Source organism: Chiloscyllium plagiosum, unplaced genomic scaffold (assembly GCF_037043375.1).
Source record: "Chiloscyllium plagiosum isolate Xiang-an unplaced genomic scaffold, Cpla_swu_hap1 HiC_scaffold_2, whole genome shotgun sequence".
In the NCBI taxonomy this organism is placed as follows: domain Eukaryota; kingdom Metazoa; phylum Chordata; class Chondrichthyes; order Orectolobiformes; family Hemiscylliidae; genus Chiloscyllium; species Chiloscyllium plagiosum.
The window spans coordinates 14,652,476-14,668,829 of record NW_028270140.1 but is presented as its reverse complement, the minus strand read 5'-3'; the positions used below and the strand labels follow the sequence as shown (position 1 = coordinate 14,668,829).

Here is a 16,354-nt window from a genome sequence, read left to right as displayed (position 1 = left end):
AGATAATACAGACATTGTGGAGGATCAATGCTGGAGTATGTTGTTAAATCTGAGGTTGTACAGGATATTAGTCTGGCCTCGTCTAGAGTACCGTGTCCATTTCTGGTCACCCAGTTATGGAAAGAATATTATTAAGGTGGAGAGAGTTCAGAAGAGATATTTCAGGATGTTGCCAGGAATGGAAGGTTTGAGTTAAAAGGAGAGGCTGGATAAGCTGAGACTTTCTTCACTGGAGCATAAGAGGTTGAGAGGTGGCCTTACAGAAGGTTTATAAAATTATGAGTGGTAGAGATAAAGGGAATGGTGGTTGTCTTTTCCCTAGGATGGGGGATTTCAAAACAAGGGGGCACATCTTTAATGTAAGAGGAGAGAGATTTAAAAAAGATATGAGGGAAAATTTTTTTTCACAGCGAGTGGTCTGCATGAACTTCCTGAGGAAGTGGTGGATGTTGGTAAAATTAGGACATTTAAAAGACATTTGGATAAGTACTTTCAGAGAAAAGGTTTGGAGGGATATGGGCCAAACTCAGATAGGTGAAAATAATTTAGTTTGGGACTATTGTCGCCATGGACTGGTTGGACTGAAGGGTCTGTTTCCATGTTGTATGACTCTATGACTCTAGAATCATAGAGATATACAACACGGAAACAGACCCTTCGGTCCAACTCATCCATGCCAACCAGATATCGTAACCTAATCTAGTCTCATTTGCCAGCACTTGGCCCATATCCCTCTAAATCCTGCCTATTTATATACCCATCCAGATGCCTTTTAAATGTTGTAATTGTACCAGCCTCCAGCACATGCACCACCCTCTGTGTGAAAAAGTTGCCCCTTAGGTCCCTTTTTAATTTTTCCCCTCTCACCCTAAACCTATGCCGTCTACTTATGGGCTTCCCCCACCCCAGGGAAAAGACCGTGTCAATTTATCCTATCCAAGTCCCTCATGATTTTATAAACCTCTATAATGTCACCCCTCAGTCTCTGATGCTCCAGGGAAAACAGCCCCAGCCTATTCAGCCTCTCCCTATAGCTTAAATCCTCCACCCCTGGCAACATCCTTGTAAATCTTTTCTGAACCCTTTCAAGTTTATCTCTATGAGAGATAAAGGGAGGGTGAGGCCTGACAGCAATTTGAAAAATATGTTCTGAATTTAATTGTCAAGGTATTAGATCAGCAATATAGGAATGATGAGTGAATAAAATTTGGTTTAGAGTTTTGAAGGACTTTTAGCTCACAGAAAGTTGTAAGTTATAGCCCAGTAAGGAAAGATGAGGTACTGCTCCTCAAGTTCTCAAGTTTATGTCGAGCTTCACTGAACAGGACAGCAGGCCACGGAAGGGGATGTTAGTGTGAGGGGAAAGTGGAGAATTCAAATGACAGGCCACTGGAAGCTCAGGATCATGCTTTCAGACTAAATGGAGGTGTTCTAGAAAGTAGTCAACCAATCCTGATTTGGTCTATCCAATATATGAGGAGACTATATTATAAGCAATGGATCAATAGATTAAATTGGAAAATGTATACTTAATTTGCTGCTTTACCTGGAGGGAATAAGTTGGGGCCTTGAATGGTGACGTTACATCTCTTGCATTTGCATGGAAGAGTGCCATATGAAGGGAGGTTTCTCTGGACTCTCCATGTAACTGAAGTTTATCTTCAATACTCTCATTCTTTATGATCTTCTGTGCATCCTCTCTAAGGCTTTGACATTGTTACTAAATGCTTACTTTATAGTGGTCTTCACAGTAAAGGAAGAGGATACAGTACCAGAAATACAAGGAAAACCAAAATTAATTTGAGGGGCCAAATTTACTAGATTTAAAAGACTTTTAAGAATAAGTAATGAAGAAAATAAGAATACTGAACATAGACAATTCTCCAGGATATTATGGCTTCCAACTCAGTTTATTAAAAATGTAGGTGATGACATTATAGATGTTTCAGTTACAAATTTCCAAACTCTCTTGAGTGAGGAACTGTCCTCTTTTATTGCAATATTGCCAAAGTCGTTCCATTAGTTATGGAAAATTAGAAAAATAAATGTGGAAATTTTGGTTCTTTTGCTCTAATGCTTGTTCTGATATGATTTTGTTGTTAGTAACAGAGTGACTGTGCATTTGGACAAAAATGAACCAATAAGAGAACTAGCATAGATTTGTCAAGGGTACGGCTAATATAATAAACTGAACTGAATATTTTAAGGAAGTAATTTGTGGAAAAAGGAAAAGTCTGTGGATATTATTTAAATGGATTTCTAGATGCCACTCCGCATAAATGACTGTTGACAAACATGAATAAGTGTGAAGTTATTCACTCTGGTAGGAAAATCAGAACAGTAGAATATTTTTAAAATGTAAGATTGAGAAGTTTTTGTGTCCAAATTGACCTATGTGCCCCTGTTCATTCATCACTAAAACACAGCCTTCAGGTGCAGCATCAATCAGGGAGGCATATAGCATGTTGGCCTTCATCACAACAGGATTTGAGTACAGGAGACAAACGTCTTATTGCAGTTTGATGTATAGTTTCATAGTAATAGAAGCAGGAGTAGGCCATTTGGCCCATTGAACCGGCTCCGCCATTCATTAAGATCATGGTTGATCTATCCATTGTCTCAGCTCCTCCTACCTGCATTATCCCCATAACCCTTAATTCCCCTACCATGCACAAACCAATCAAACTGTGTCTTGAATATATTTCATGAAGGTGCCTGTACTGCTTCCTTGGGCAGAGAATTCCATAAATTCATTACTCTCTGTGAAAAGCAGTTCCTCCTCATTTCTGTCCTAAACCTATTACCCCTAATCTTGAGGTCATGTCACTAGTCCTAGTCTCACCCACCAGCAGAAACACCTTGCCTCTATCTTATAATTTCCCTTTCATAATTTTATATGTTTCTAGGAGATGCCCCCTCATTCTTCTAAATTCTAGCGAGTACAGTCCTAGGCAGCTCAACCTCTCCCCATAGGGTAACTCCCCTCATCTCCGGAATCAACCTAGCGAATCTCCTCTGCACCCCTCCAAGCAAGGAGACCAGAACCTGCACACAATACTCCAGGTGCAGCCTCTCCAACACCTTGTACAATTGCAGAAAAATTATTCACTGCTTATTTTTTTAATTAAAAAAAATCCTCATACTTGCTTTTTTTATTGTGTCTTAACCAATTTTATCCTTTTAGATTAGATTACCTACAACAAGTCCACACCGACCCTCCGAAGAGAAATCCACCCAGCCCTATTCCCCTACCCTATATTTACCCCTGACTCATGCACCTAACACTATGGGCAATTTAGCATGGCCAATTCACCTGACCTGCACATCTTTGGATTGTGGGAGGAAACTGGAGCACCCGAAGGAAACCCACGCAGTCACACGGAGAATGTGCAAAGTCCACACAGACAGTTGCCTGAGGCGGGAATTGAACTTGGGTCCCTGGAGCTGTGAGCCAGCATTCTTTTTATTATATTGTCCTTCTTGATTATTACTGCCCAGACACTTTTCTCCTGATGTTTGAATATCAAGTGCGGTAAATACTGCCTTGGACACCCTCTTTCTCTGCAGTCCCTCTTCCACCCACCTGCTATCCCTGCACCCACATGCTGCACAGCACCAACCCCAATGCCACTGCATGGAGGTCCATGCCAAAGTGCCCACATTCCTTTCCCAGGAGTTGATGACTCTGGCTGAGGGTGAATGAAAAGTTCCGACCTGAAATGTCGACTCCCCTGCTCCTCTGATGTTGCTTGATCCACTATTCTTTTTCCAGCTCCACAATTTATTGACTCTGTCTTTCCAGGATCTGCAATCTTCACTATCTCCCAGACTCTGGCTGAGGTGCAAAGCCTATTGTACTTGGAGGTCTCTTGGTAAATCATTATCATCCTCTTCATTGATGCTTCCAAGGTACTGCAATCACTACTGTCGATGCTGGAACTCTGAAATGAAAGCAAAAAATCCTGGAAATACCAAGCAGGCCATGGCAGCATCTATTTAGGGAGAGATTGGAGCTTATCGTCATAAAGATAGTCATAATTCACTCTAAGTCAAATGCTGAATGACATGCAATCACTGATATTTTACTGCATCATCAGTTGACTGCGAGGTTCCAATGGCACGAATTGCCAGCAGTTCACACCTGACTGTTGTTAGCTGGGGAATCTGGGAGGACTACCTTGAGTTATTGACTTTAACCTTGTGATCAATGCTCTCTCTCCTCTCCAGCAGGTCAGGAACAGACCCCAGTAATGGCACCTGATGGATAGTGAGGGAGAATATCAGTGAGAAGCATAATAAGTTATGAGGATGAGTAGGGAATGGGGAATGGTTAGATGGGATGTGAGGAAATGCACAGAACAAGAAAGATAAGTATGCTTGCAAGTTAAGTGGTTGTAATGAGTAATGTACCTGAGTAGAACCAACAAAACAGAATGTAGGATGGTGTGTTGCTCAATGTAGGTGGGGCAGCCTCTGGGAGAGTTCAGGGAACCAGCATGACCCCCCCCCCCCCCACCACCACCACCTCCACGTTTTGCCACTTATGTGCAGACACAGAAATGGATATGAGGCCAGCTAAGATTTGGTTGGCCTGCTGAATGTAACAAACAAAAGATGAGTAGAGAACAGGTAGTGTTGCAAGTGCATTTTTGTTTAAGTTTAAGTAAAATTTCCAATAGTAACAAATACAAATAGTAGAATATTGAATGGCCGTTAAAAGAAATCAATGCCAATGTACCCACCATGGAATGATTAGTATTTATAATGCTGTCCAATCCTGCCATCACTCAGAAGTAATTTGTTTCCCAAGGAGTCAGAGTACATGTCTTTGGATTCTTCGAAGAAGTTGATGCAGAGTTTGAATGCTGCTTACTTCCAGCCTGGTCCTCTATTTTCATCAAGTGATTGTCTCCCTGGAGAAACCATGTTTTGTAGGAGCACTGTGTGGAAGACATACAAGGAGCTGGTCTCCTACACGTTTGTAGATTTTATTCCCTGTGGTTTGCTGAGATGTATCAGATACCTCTCCTCCCTTAGGTCTGGCAATGCTTCATCTCAAGGGGGAAATATGCTTTCCAGCACGTCAAATACTTCATACAGCTCAGATCCTCCAACCCTGGCAACATCCTTGTAAATCTTTTCTGAACCCTTTCAAGTTTCACAACATCTTTCCGATAGGAAGGAGACCAGAATTGCATGCAATATTCCAACAGTGACCTAACCAATGTCCTGTACAGCCGCAATATGACCTCCCAACTCCTGTACTCAATACTCTGACCAATAAAGGAAAGCATACCAAATGCCTTCTTCACTATCCAATCTACCTGCGACTCCACTTTCAAGGAGCTATGAACCTGCACTCCAAGGTCTCTGAACATTTTGTTATGAAAACTTTTCAGCCAAGTTATATCTGTCACTCAAGTACTTTCTGATTCTAGAAAGATAAAATGGCTCTCTCAGACTTTCCTGCCACATCTGGTGTTAGTTGCTTCAACTGCCACTCATTCTGAACCCACAAACCTGTCCCAAATCTTTCCCTCCAGATACCTTTCGCTCATGTCACTCAGCATGTAAAGCATCAACAGGGTATTGAATAACATGGTCTCTAAAGCTTCAGTATAGTCCGCAAATAGTTCAGAGTATTGTTGAGAAAGTGAAAGTAAAGTGACTGTAAGTGCTAGACCAGTTTCTCAAAATTGAAATATTGCTGAACTAAGGAAACACGTTGTGGTGCATTGTTTTAAATATCGATCGCCAAAGAGAAAATAAACAATCCTTTACTTTCATATAACCTGTATAGAATATAGCGCTGGAACATTGTGCTCAGAGCTTTTGCCATTGTTTTTCACATGTAGTGTCTCTTGTCACATAGGAGTCACTGTGGATTTCTTTATCACCTTTTCAACTGCAGTTGGTATTCCGAAAGGACTGATGACACCTCATTGTGCAGTAGACATTCAATAGTTCAGCAGCAGTCACTTTATAATTCTGAGGTGATGCAGGGCAATTTAATGGAGGTACATTATGATGACATACCTGAACTACAACTGTTGCATTTGAACTTTTCCAATAAAACATTCACCTCTCTCCTTCCTTGATGACTGACATTGATAACACGTCAGTGAAATAACCCCAGAGAGGCCGGTAGCCTGTCACCAAGTCATTCTTTATTTACACGTGGAAAATCCTCGACACTGATCCAGCTCCCTCAGAGCCAGCTCTGAGTGAACAGCACCTCTGACACACCTGTTCATATCTGTTAGCCAGGGCACCCAATTAGACCAGATTAAAAGCCTCAAACAGGAAGCCTCATATTGTATGAAGTCCACCTGGCTGACCTTATTACAATTAAAACAGTCAGCACAAAGGGAAGAATATACAATGCTATCCTTTCCTTCTTTTTGTCATGATATCAAATGCTTTTGGCCATTATGGATTAAACAATATCTACCTTAGAAATTTTGAATTGGTGAATAGCACAAAGTACGTCAGGGTACGGGTTGTGATGAGGACAATGCTAGGACCTTTTCTGTGGGCACTCTCCCACCTGGAAATGACTGACATTAGTGTGAGCCAACAAAGCTGGTGGGACGTGGTCAAGGGGATGCAGAACCAGCCCTTTAGGACCTTTCTGTGTAAGCACACTCACCAACTTGGAAGTGATCATCATCCCAATTAGCCAATATTTAGCCAGCAGGAGGGCCTTTTGGAATCATCAAAGTTGGTTGATTTTGCTATCACTTATTTTTGATTCGTCACTATGCTGGTTGGCCTTCCCTTTCCATTCAAAACTGTGAATTTTTTAAATATTGAAATGAATGTTGTCTGGTATCAGATTAGGCTCTAATGTGGTGGAATCCAGACAGTCTGGTATAAAGCCCAATTTGGCACTCGCCCAGTGTGCAATTTGAGTTTGTCTACTGAGTAGTATGGGTGGAAGTCAGTAACAGGAAAGGAGCAGTCAGTTTATTGTTTTTTTTCTATAGAGCCCCCAATAGCAGCAGAGAAATGGAAGAACAGATTGGACAGCAAATCTTCGTAAGGTGCAGATGTAACAGAGTTGTTGTTATGGGTGACTTCAACTTCCCCAATATTGATTGGAACCTCCTTAGTGCATTAGATCTGGATGGAGCTGATTTTGTCAGGTGTGTCCAGGAAAGATTCCTGTCTGGTTTCTTTATTTTTTTCTAGTTTTTCAATAGTCTTGTTGGGAATTTAGTATAATGGGAATGGAGGTTAGGGCAGTTGAATGTTCCTCCTGCAGAATGTGGGAGATAAAGGTCACCAGTCGTGTCCCTGCTAACTGCATCAGTGGGAAGTGCACCCAACTTCAGCTCTTCGAAAACCATGTTAGGGAGCTGGAGCTGGAGCTGGAGTTGGATGAACTTTGGATCATTTGGGAGGTGGAGGGGGTTATTGAGAGGAGTTACAGGGATGTAGTCACACCTCAGGTAAAAGAAGAAGGCAGATGGGTTACTGTGAGGGGGCGGAAAGGGAACCAGCAGGCAGTGCAGGGATCCCCTGTGGCCATTCCCATCATCAACTATAGAGTTTTGGATTCTGTTGAGGAGGAACTTACCAAGAGTAAACAATGGGGCACAGGTGTCTGGCATAGTGTCTGTCCCTGTTGCTCAGGAGGGAAGGGGGAAGAGGAGCAGACCATTAGTCACTGGGGACTCCATAGTTAGGGGAACAGATAAGAGGTTCTGTGGGAACAAGAGAGACTCACGGTTGGTGTGTTGCCTTCCAGTTGCCAGGGTTCGTGATGTCTCTGATCATGTTTTTGGGATCCTTGAGGGGGAAAGGGAGCAGCCCCAAATCCTGGTCCACATCAGCAACAATGACATGGGTAGGAAAAGGGATGGGGTTTTAAGGCAGAAATTCAGGGAGCTAGGGTGGAAGCTTCTAGACCAAACAGAATTGTTATCTCTGGTTTGTTGCCTGTGCCACGTGCTAGGGGGGGTGAAGAATAGGGAGAGAGAGAAGTTGAACACGTGGCTACAGGAATAGTGCAGGAGGAAGGTTTTTGGATCGCTGGATAATTGGGGTTCTTTCTGGGATAGGTAGGACCTCTACAAACAGGATGGTCTTCACCTGAACCAGAGGGGTACCAATATCCTGGGGGGAAATTTGCTAATGCTCTTTGCGTAGGTTTAAACTAATTCAGCAGAGGGATGGGAACCTGAATTATAGTTTGAGAATAAAGGAAGTGTAAAGTAGGGAGGTCCGAAATAAGGTTTCAGGGTCGCAAGAAGGCACTAGCAAGCAAAAAGTTGGTTTGAAGCATGTCTACTTCAACGACAGGAGCATTCGGAATAAGGTGGGGGGACTTGCAGCATGGGTTGGTACCTTGGATTTCGATGTTGTGGCCATTTCAGAGATATGGACAGAGCAGGGACAGGAATGATTACTGCAGGTTCTGGGATTTAGATGTTAAAGGCAGAACAGAGAAAACTGTAAAAGAGGTGAGGGTGTGGTGCTGTTAGTCAAGGATATTATGGTTACAGAAAGGATGTTTGTGGGCATGTTTACTGAGGTAGTATGGGCTGAGATTAGAAACAGGAAAGGAGAGGCTACCCTGTTGAGAGTTTTCTATAGGCCTCCAAATAGTTCCAGAGATGTGGAGGATCGGATAGTAAAGATGATCCTCAATAGGAGTGAGAGTGACAGGGTAGTTGTTATGGGGGACTTTAACTTTCCAAATATTGACTGGGAATACTATAGTTCAAGTACTTTAGATGTGTCAGTTTTTATCCAATATGTGCAGGAGGGTTTCCTGACACAATATGTAGACAGGCCAACAAGGGGTGAGGCCACACTGAATTTGGTATTGGGTAATGAACTAGGCCAGGTGTTAGGTTTTGAGGTGGTGAGCACTTTGGTAATAGTGACCGCAATTCAGTTATGTTTACTTTAGTGATGTAAAGAGATAGGTATGTACTGCAGGGCAAGAGCTATAGCTGTGGGAAAGGCAATTATGATACGATTAGGCAAGATTTAGGATGCATAGGATGGGGAAGGAAACACCAGGGGATTGGCACAATTGAAATTGGAGCTTATTCAAGGACCAGCTATTGCAGGTCCTTGATAAGTATGTACCTGTCAGGCAGGGAGGAAGCTGTCGTGCACGGGAGCTGCGGATTACTAAGGAAGTTGAAACTCTTGCCAAGAGGAAGAAGAAGACTTATGCTAGGATGAAATGTGATGGCTCAGTTAGGGCGCTTCAGAGTTACAAGTAAGCCAGGAAAGACCTAAAGAGAGAGCTAAGAAGAGCCAGGAGAGGACATGAGAAGTCATTAACAAGGAAAACCCAAAGACTTTCTATAGCTATATCAGAAATAAAAGAATGACTAAAGTAAGATTAGGGACAATCAAGTATAGTAATGGGAAGTTGTGGGTGGAGTCAGAGGAGATGGGGGAAGTGCTAAATGAATATTTGTGTCTGTCTTTTTCTAGTGTGAATACTATGTGGTCGAGGAGAATACTGAGATACAGGGCTACTAGACTAGATGGGATTGAGGTGCATGAGGAGGAGGTGTTAGCAATTCTGGTAAGTGTAAAAATAGATGTCTCCTGGGCTGGTTGGGATTTATCCTTGGATTCTCTGGGAATCCAGCGAGGAGATTGCTGAGTCTTTGGCTTTGATCTTTATGTCGTCATTGTCTACAATAGTGCCAGAGGGTGGAGGATAGCAAATGTTGTTCCCTTGTTCAAGAAGGGGAGTAGAGACAACCCTGGAAATTATAGACCTGTGAGCCTTACTTTGGTTGTGGGTAAAGTGTTGGAAAAGGTTATCAGAAATAGGATTTATAATCATCTAGAGAGGAATAAGTTGATTAGTGATAGTCAACATGGTTTTGTGAAGTGTAAGTCATATCTCACAAACGTTATTGAGTTCTTTGAGAAGGTGACCAAATAGGTGGATGAGGGTAAAGTGGTTGATGTGGTGTATATGGATTTCAGTAAGGCATTTCAGAAGGTTCCCCACGGCAGGCTATTGCACAAAATATGGAGACATGGGATTGAGGCTGATTAGCACTTTGGATCAGAAATTGGCTAGCTGAAAGAAGATGGAGGGAGGTGGTTGATGGGAAATATTCGTCCTGGAGTTCAGTTACGAGTGGGGTTCAGAAAGGATCTGTTTTGGATCCACTGTTGTTTGTCATTTATATAAATGGCCTGGATGAGGGCATAGAAGGATGGGTTAGTAAATTTGTGGATGACACTAAGGTCAGTAGAGTTGTGAATAGTGACGAAGGATGTTGTAGGTTACAGAGAGACATAGAAAAGCTGCAGAGCTGGGCTGAGAGGTGGCAAATGGAGTTTAATGCCGACAAGTGTGAGGTAATTCACTTTGGAAGGAGTAACAGGAATGCACAGTACTGGGCTAATGGTAAGATTCTCGGTGGTGTAGATGAGCAGAGAGGTCTCCGTGTCCGTTGTACATAGATCCTTGAAAGTTGCCACCCAGGTTGATAGGTTGTTAAGAAGGCATATAGTATGTTAGTTTTTATTGGTAGAGGGATTGAGTTTTGGAACCATGAGATCATGCTGCAGCTGTACAAAACACTGGTGTGGCCACATTTGGAGTATTGCGTACAGTTCTGGTCACAGATGTGGAAGCTTTGGAAAGGGTTCAGAGGAGATTTATTAGAATGTTGCCTGGTATGGAAGGAAGGTCTTATGAGGAAAGGCTAAAGGACTGGAGACTGTTTTTGTTAGAGAGAAGGTTGAGAGGCAACTTAATTGAGACACATGAAAGGGTTAGATAGGTTAGACAGTGAGACAGTTTTTCCTTGGATGGCGAGGGCTAGCACGAGTGGACAAAGCTTTAAATTGAGGGGTGATAGATATAGGACAGATGTCAGAGGTAGTTTCTTTACTCAGAGTAGGAGGGGCGTGGAACACACTGCCTGCAACAGTAGTAGATATGCCATCTTTAAGGGCATTTAAATGGTCATTGGTAGGCAGATGGATGAGAATGGAATAATATGAGATAGATGAGCTTCAAATTGGTTCCACAGGTTGGCACAACATTGAGGGCCAGAGGGCATTTACTGTGCTTTAATGTTCTATGTTTCTATGATTCAATTTGAAGAGAGCTAGGAGCTTATTCCTCACGTATGTGTAGAACGCCTTTGGGTTTTCCCTAATCTTTCCCACCAAGGCTTTTTTGTGTCCCCTCCTAGCTCTTCTCAGTCAATTTTTGAGTTCTTTCCTAGCTTCCCTGTAATCCGCTAAAACTGTGCCAGATCCTTGCTTCCTTAACCTTGAGTAAGCTTCCTTTTTCCTTTTGATGAGAAGCTCCTCTGCTCTTGTCATTCCAAGGCTCCTTCACCTTACCATTCCTTGCCTGTCCCACGTGAGAAATAAGAGAATGATCAGAGAGAGGGTAGGGCCAATCAGGGAGAGCGGAGAGAACTTCTGTCTGGAATCTGAAGAAGTAGGGGAGGCCCTAAATGAGTTTTTTTGCTTCAGTATTCACTAGAGAGAGGGGCCTTGTTGACAGTGAGAACACCGTGGATCAGGTTAATAGGCTTGAACAGATTGATATTAAGGAAGTGGATGTGTTGGAAATTCTGGGAAGTATTTAGATTAGATTACTTACAGTGTGGAAACAGGCCCTTTGGCCCAACAAGTCCATACCGACCATCCGAAGTCCACCCAGACCCATTCCCCTACATTTACCCCTTCACCTAACACTACAGGCAATTTATAGATAAGTCCCCAGGGCTGGACTAGATATATCCAAGGTTGCGAGGGGAAGCAAGGAATGAGATTGCTGTGCACCTGGCAATGATCTTTACATCCTCACTCTCCACTGGAGTAGTACTAGCTGATTGGAGGGAGGTGAGTGTTGTTCTTCTGTTCAAGAAAGGGAATAGGGAAATCCTGGGAATTGCAGACCAGTCAGTCATAGTCTGTGGTAAGCAAGGTACTGGAAAGCTCTCTGTGAGATAGGATTTATGACTATTTGGAAAAACATAGTTTGATTACAGATAGTCAGCATGACGTTGTGAGGGGATGATCATGCCTCACAAACCATATTGAGGTCTTCGAGGGCTGATGAAAGCCTTATGCCTGAAATGTCAACTCTCCTGTTCCTCGAATGCTGCCTGACCGGATGTGCTTTTCCATCACCACACTCTCTGACTTTGATCTCCAGCATCTGCAGTTGTCACTTTCTCCTGAGTTCTTTGAGGACATGATGAGACATGTTGTTGAAGGTTGAACAGTGGATGTGGTGTATATGGACTTCAGTAAGGCGTTTGATAAGGTTCCCCACAGTAGGCTCTTTGATAAAGTTAGGAGGTATGGAATACAGGGAAATTTGGCTATCTGAATACAGAATTGGATGGCCAGTGGTGTCCTGTAGGGATCTGTTCTTGGGCCTCTGCTGTTTGTAGTTTTTAAAAATGACTTGGATGAAGTAGTGGAAGGATGGATTAGTAAATTTGTCGATGACACAAATTTTGGTGGTGTTGTAGCTTTCTTCCATTCTTTTCTTGGGGAAGAGTATCCTCAGTGTTCAGTTCCTCACAACCTCCTTGTTGTAAATCAAGTAAAGGATCATTGAAGGAAATCTCAACATTTTCTTGCTTCTAACTTTCACCTTGAATTGGACTTTAAGTGTCATAGAGCCTTAGAGGTCTACAACAAGGAAACAGGTTCTTTGGCCCAACTTTTCCACACCACCCATTTTTCACAGTTAGTTCAATTTGCCTCATTTGGTCTCTATCCCTCCATACCTATCCCATCATGTACCTGTCTAAATGCTACTTAAATGACAAAATTGTACTCATTTCCACCACTATGTCATTCAGCCTGTTCCAGACTAGTCACCACCCCCTGTGTGAAACAATTGCCTCTCTGGATCCTTTTGTATCTCTTCTGTCTCACCTTAAATCTCTGCCCTCTAGTTTTAGACTCCCCTACCATGGGGAAAGGCCATTGGCTATCTACCTTACCTATACCTCTCATGAAATTATAGACTAATATAAGGTCACCCCTCAGTCTCCTATGCTTTAAATGCTGGTGATTCAAGCCAGTGCCAGCCTCAGAAATAAAATGATAATGAGCTAGTTGTGGGATAGACATACCAAACTTACTGTGAGTGCCACTCAATGTATGTCAACACATTATACGTAACACCACCTGCAACTCTCCCTGAATATGATGCCTGTTTCCAGCTCTCTCCCTGAGGTCTTATCCAGCCTGAAGCTCCAGGATCCATGTCTGAATGCCACTTATTGCTCAAACTTTGTACCTGCTCCAGAGATAGTTTTGACTATTTCAGCTCTTTCCTCCCACCAGGCAGCCTCACACCATCTTTGAAACTTTACCCTCTCTTTCCTCACATCTCAAATATTTCCTTCTCTTTCTCTCTCTCTCTTTCCTCCCACCCTCCCACCAGAGTTTACATTGTCTCTCAGTTCACCATACCCACAAATTCTATCCTCTTTTTCTCCATTCCAATGCAACGAATGTGCGGATATTTTAAATAATTAAAAACTCATTGCTTTAATAACAACTACTCATGAGGTAAGCAAGTCAAAAACATTCCTATATGTTCAGTACAAAGATAAATGCAATGTTGACATTCATGCGTATGGTGTATGACCCTGATTTTAGTTCAGGTGTGGTGCAGTTAAAAAGAAGCGAAGAGAATTCTTTCACATTTGTATAAATGAAAGGTAACTAGGAATAAACGGATTAAAAGTCTGCACAACTTAACAGTGGCACGGGCAGCATGGTGACTCAATGGTTAGCACTGCTTCCTCACAACACCAGAGACCCAGATTCGATTCCGACCTCAGGCTGTGTGGAGTTTGCACATTCTCCCAATGTCTGCATGGGTTTCCTCTGGGTGTTTCAGATGAAACAGTCCGAAGATGTGCACGGTAGGTGGATTAGCCATGGGAAATGCAGGGTTACAGGGATCAGGGGGTGTAGGATGCTCTTTGGAAAGCTGGTGTGGACTCAATGGGCCAAATGGATTCTATGATTCAATAAATTGCAATTGTGGGAATGTTGGTTTAAGTACACAAGTTAGGCTTTACTGATGGGATTGTGACCCAACATGTTCTTTGAACTGGAGGTCTGCTGGACTGGATCATGGGCCAGAAGAGAAGTCACTGTCAAATGAAAAAATATCTGCATTCTCAACAGGTCCAGGTGGATGGGAGACTGGACTTCCCTTGGGGTTACACAGCCCCACCCTAATTCTCACCCATGCCCTCATCACTAAACTGATTTCTGGAGACTCTGTCTGCTGTACTGTACTGACGCTCCTGTGTCTCCAAAGCTCGGTACCTAACTGGTATTTAGAGCCTGTGTATTACAATGGGGCCTAGGGTTAAAATCCCTGTGGGCCTCAGAGCGTGAGCTTCTGGCAGGCCCACCTGCACTGTCACTAAATTATTGCTGACACAATGGCCTGTTAATAAAAGTGAACCTTGTCCCCCATTGATCATATCCACTGAGCAACTGGGTGAAGCTTGGACAGTCTTGAATCCTGGGGTCCGTTATTTAACCGAGGCCAGCAGTGTTGAGGCTATGACTTTTAAAGAAGGGAAGGTCAGCCAATGTTTACCTGGTTTAGCAGGTGAGAAAAACTTTGCAAATATGGGCAGAGATTTGTATTATTGAAGCATAGTTTTAAGACTCTCATTCGTAATATAGATTGACATAGGAGGTAGAACTGTTTGGATTAGAGGGGGTGGGGTGAGGGATAAATCAGGTCAGTCAACCTCAGTAGCCACATATGTGAGTGTCATGTGAAAAGACGATTAGGCTTGGCTATACTTCGCCATGTGGATGGATAGCCTGCTGATATTCACGTTGGCAAATACTCATCCTTTCAAAGCTAGCCTCTCTCAAACTGCTGTCTGCCTGAAGCAGAACTAATGCATCATGACAAGCTCCCTTGAAATCAGCAGGCACATACAGAAAATGACACAAGCCTCACACATGCCCAGTTACATTTTCCCAAGATGAAACCTCTCCTGAGAGCAGGCCAGTTTTAGCAATGAGCTGCGTACATGTCAACACGCAAGCTTGTCTATCACTGCTGAGTTCCCTGGAGAACGCAGCAAAATAGCTGTCATTGCACTCAAACCACTCAGTAGAACAGACTGGTGGAGGCCTGCAATATGTCCTATAGGGACCTTGAATTGTGGCAGGAGTATGATCAGCAGGTAACACAACACGTCACCATCACAGTCAAGGCCAAAATCACTGCAGGGTCTATATTTAAAACAGACCTCAACTTCTGCTCAAATTCAATGAGCCCAATTACTGCGGACAGCAATTGTTAGGCCAGGAATTCACAGAAATATTCCGCAAAATGGTTTCCTTCTCTCCTGCTTTCTACAGGGCCTTAAAAAAAGTAGTTTCTGATATATGATCCCTTTTTAATATTGCACTCCTTTCCTCCAACATTGTTTGTTGCCCTGTTACAGAGTTGGATCCTCTTGATGTATTATTGGGTCAGGGATCACAGTGAAACCTTTGCATTGCCCCTTTTACGTTAATCAATCTGCTCCAGAGAAGAAAAAAAATCATAGAAGAAATTGTGCAAGATGTACCTTCTTTTGTCTGTGCATTTATTAATCTCCATTCAACACAGTGCAAAATCTGGTCTGACCCCAAAGTGAACATTTTGTAATAAAATGTATTCATTCATTCATTTAATTCTGCATGCCATGGGCAGTTGAGAGTGTAGCATTAGCTCTAATCCATAGCCCTTGTTTTCCTGCTACCAAAGCCCAGTATTCCCCTTTTTCTGATATTGGTTTTAATCTGACCCCAAATCAGGCCAGTTGAGGTTGAACCTCTCCTCCTTTCAATAAGATCTAGGTTGCTCTGATTGTGGCCTGAACTCAGTATTCCTGCAGACCCCGATAGATGTTGATTCTAGTGTTCATCATGAGTGTATCCTCCTCTGCCTTAGAAAACATTCCATCATTTTTTGGGAAAAGGAATTACGCAGACTCAAAACCCCCCTGAGAGTAAAAAATTCCTCTTTATTTGCATCTTAACTGGAAGACTTAATTTAAAACGTTTATTCTTGTCTCTGCCTTCAGTATGCACCCCTCCAAGTCCCTCAGGATCTTATATGTTTCAATAATATCACCTCTCATTCTTCTAAACCACAACAGATACAGGCTGAGCCTGTCCAACCTTCATACACATTAGTTCTCTACAACTCATCCTAGGTATCAGTCAACTGAACCTTTTCTGAACTACCTCCAAAGCAACCTGTAAAGTTTCACATGTCATAGTCATGAATATTTGGAGTGGACAGCTTCTTCTGTTTGGAGAAAGTGAGGTCTGCAGATGCTGGAGATCAGAG

The 16,354-nt window shown here is 42.8% G+C and overlaps 1 long non-coding RNA gene across 4 annotated transcripts in view; it reads left to right on the top strand.

Annotated features, from left to right (window-relative positions):
* LOC122564716 (uncharacterized) overlaps positions 1-16,354 on the top strand; it is a 61,574-nt gene that overhangs the window by 38,000 nt on the left and 7,220 nt on the right. Inside the window, exon 6 of one of the 4 annotated variants that reach the window (XR_015759536.1) lies at positions 3,185-3,314. The exons of the other annotated variants lie outside the window; for them this stretch is intronic. This is a non-coding gene — a long non-coding RNA (uncharacterized LOC122564716). Of the gene's footprint in view, positions 1-3,184; positions 3,315-16,354 lie in introns of those variants that run through there. 4 annotated transcript variants of the gene reach the window in all.